Source organism: Peromyscus maniculatus, chromosome 3, assembly GCF_049852395.1.
Source record: "Peromyscus maniculatus bairdii isolate BWxNUB_F1_BW_parent chromosome 3, HU_Pman_BW_mat_3.1, whole genome shotgun sequence".
In the NCBI taxonomy this organism is placed as follows: Eukaryota; Metazoa; Chordata; class Mammalia; order Rodentia; family Cricetidae; genus Peromyscus; species Peromyscus maniculatus.
In genome coordinates, this window is record NC_134854.1 from 125410867 (window position 1) to 125414327 (window position 3461).

Sequence of the window (3461 nt, forward strand, 5' to 3'; positions counted from 1 at the left end):
TAAAGAGCCAGCTTGCTACATGCAGACATCAAGTAATCTGTATTCTTCTACGGCCAGAGTTTTTCCTGTTCTGCCTTTAAAATCAGGTTATTCTGTCTTGAAGAGTTATTTAGACAGTGTGGTGGATTCTTTTGTGGGAGAATCAATCAAATTATGTTGTCCTTTATTCTGAGTATAACAAACTTCTATAATATAAATGTGAGTTCACCAGCATGTATATATATATATATATATATATATATATATATATATATATATATATATGTATATTTACTTGATGAATGTAGAAATGGACTTACAGGCATAGTGACAACCAATTATTGTGGAAATAAAGTTTTATTTTAGCTAAGATAACTTTTAGCTAAAGCATCCAAGTCTTCTATTTGTACAGTAGCATAAAAGGAACTATGTGATGTTGTTCCGTATCAACTTGACAGTAACTGCAATCACCTGGGATATGGGCCCTCTGAATATGTCAATAAGGGATTATCTCAGTGATGTTAATTGATGTGGGAAGACCTATCTCTGGTGGTTTGAATGAGAATGACCCCATCCTCAATAGGTTCAGATGTGAGCATACTTGGTTCCCAGTTAGAGGCACTGTCTGGGTAAGTTTGGGAGGTGTGGCCTTAATGGAGGAAGTATGTCACTGGGGGTAGGCTTTGAAGTTTTAAAGACATGCACCATTTCCATTCTCCCTCTCTAATGTTTGTTATTTACGACATGAGCTTTTAGCTCGCTACTCCAGCTTCCATGCCTTGCTGTCTTGCCTGTCATGTCTGTGGAATGATGTTGGACTGTTACTCCTCTGGTACCATTAGCCCAAGTAAATTCTCCCTTCTGTATGTTGCCTTGCTAATGATGTTTAATCTCAGCAACATAAAAATTATACAGCATTTTATTTGTGTTAGAACCATTCCCTGGACAGAGTGCTGGGCTGTACAAGTATTGAGAGGAGGCTGAGCAGTGGCAAGAATGTATTAATTGCCCCTTTCTTCTGATGGCACATGTAATTTGACTCAGTGTTGTAAGTTCTGGTTGCCTTGACATGCTCACCATAATGGAAGTGTAAGTTTGTAGCAGGAAACTTAACAGGTCTTCTGGAAGATCAGAGAAACAGAACAAGACACAGCTACCTCACTTTGCCAGTTCCTTAGCTGAGCCTGTTTCTTCAGACTGGAAACCTCTGAGTCCTTATCCAGAATGAATCTGAGCTCAACTGCTGCTCACAGCCTGAAAGCTTAACCAGCCAAAAGCTCCTAGTTTCTGGTCCTCACGCCTTATGTATCTTTCTGCTTTCTGCCATCACTTCCTGAGATTAAAGGCTCGCTTCTTGGAATTAAAGGTGTGTGTCACCGTGCCTGGCTGCTTCCAATGTGGCCTTGAATTCACAGAGATCCAGAGAGATTTCTGCCTCTGGAACGCTAGGATTCATGGTGTGTGCTGCCACTGCCTATCCTCTATGTTTAATATTGTGGCTGTTCTGTCTCTGACCCCAGATAAGTTTATTAGAGTGCACAATATTTCAGGGAACACAATACCACCACATAAGTTAAACTGTGAACTAAAATAAATCCTTTTTAATTTAAGAGTCTAGGCCACAGGAAGGGAAACTGACACAGACTCTGAATGCATGACAGAAGAATCAGAATAATTCAGTGTGAAGCATATATACAAAGACAGAGTGAGTAGTAATCTAGTCTTCAGTAGTTATCTACATGACATTGGCCAAGGTTCTTACTCTGTACCTCAGTTATCTGAGTTGTGAAATAGGTGCCATAATATTATTTACCCTGTGATCCTTTTGTGGTATTCAGTGAGACAAAGAAGCATATGTAACAGATAACAAAAGCTAAAGCAACAAATAATAGTAGTTACAACACATACATTGAGTAAAATATAATTGAAAATTGAAAGGAGTCTGGCTTTCTGAAACTAGACCTTATCAGAAACATTTGTTCCATCTTCTTGGCTTGCCTGTAATTTTTTGAGTGACAGTTGAAGGAAGCAAAAAGATAGAAGGAAGAACTGACTTATGAAATTCAAATAAGTGGCATTTCAAACCACTGTTCAGTTCTTCATCACTAAGAAAGCATTTACTGTTGCATATTTAAAAGATGAGAGAAAATGCATACATATTAATTTTACATTAGGCTTTCTAATGCTGATAGAACTTTTCAAGTGATTTCCACTGGTGGGAAAATGATGAATTCATGCTCAGTGAACCTCTTAGTGTTTCAGGAAAGTATAAATTAATTACAGCAATTTAAGGTATACCCCAAACTCTTCCAAATTTGAAAATAACATTGGGACATATATGTATGTGTGTGTGTGTGTGTATATATATATATATATATATATATATATATATATATATATATATATATATATATCTCACCAATTAAAGAGTATTCTGTTTAGTGTGTTGGTTGATATTGTACTTAGTCATTATATATTATTCTCAGCTTGGAATTATCTTTGCTTTATAATTTATAATTTAAATATCCACCATAACCAGTCTATTCCTGTATCCATGAATCCTTCCAAGTATCCTTTAGCACTATCATAATGATCATAATGTTAGGATAATTCTCTCTGTTTTGATATTTATTTGTTTAGAGAGAATCTTACTATTCAGCCTACCTCCCCTGGAACTTGGAATCTTCTTGCTTCAGTTTCCCTGATGCTAAAATTATTATCATATGTCATTACGCTAGACTTTTAATACTCCTGAGAATTATGTTATTTCTTTTATGTGGTAGCATCAATGTTACCAACATCATTCCTCTATTTCCTCATTTATTTGTTTCTTAATGTTAGTCAGGCTCTATGCTAATAGTTTTATTTTTATAATATCATTTGTTATCTCAATAGCATCATGACTATTGAGATACTATTATTATTCTTTATTTGGACACACAAAACTGCGTCTTAGAATTTGAACATCCAAATAAGTCTTGGACACAAACTTTAAATATTGGCAGCCTGATTCCAGAACATAATTTCTATGTTTTACAACCCAATACTATACATTTCCTAATTTATATATGTACATACATTTAAAGATAGATGATTGATTGACAGAAAGATAGACAGTCTCACTGTGCAGTCCAGGCTCAACTCAAAATCAGCATAGCTCAAGCTTTCCTGAAAATAGCCACCTTCCTGCCTCAGTTTCCTGAGTTTGCAAGTTTTTAATACCATACTCATATTTGACTATTACACTGAACTTGTGATTTTAGGTTATAGCCTGATTCTTACAGTAGGAACTACTATCTTGTCCCAAATGTCTTGCTATCTTGTCTTTATTAGAATTGCAGTCTTTAAATTTGAATTGATCATATGAACATCTATAAAAATGAGCTCCACCTGCCTCTGTCTCATAGGTGCTGGGATTAAAGGCATGTGCCACCATGGCCTTGCTTTTGGATCACTTTTTTTTTAACCAGAATTTACAGCTA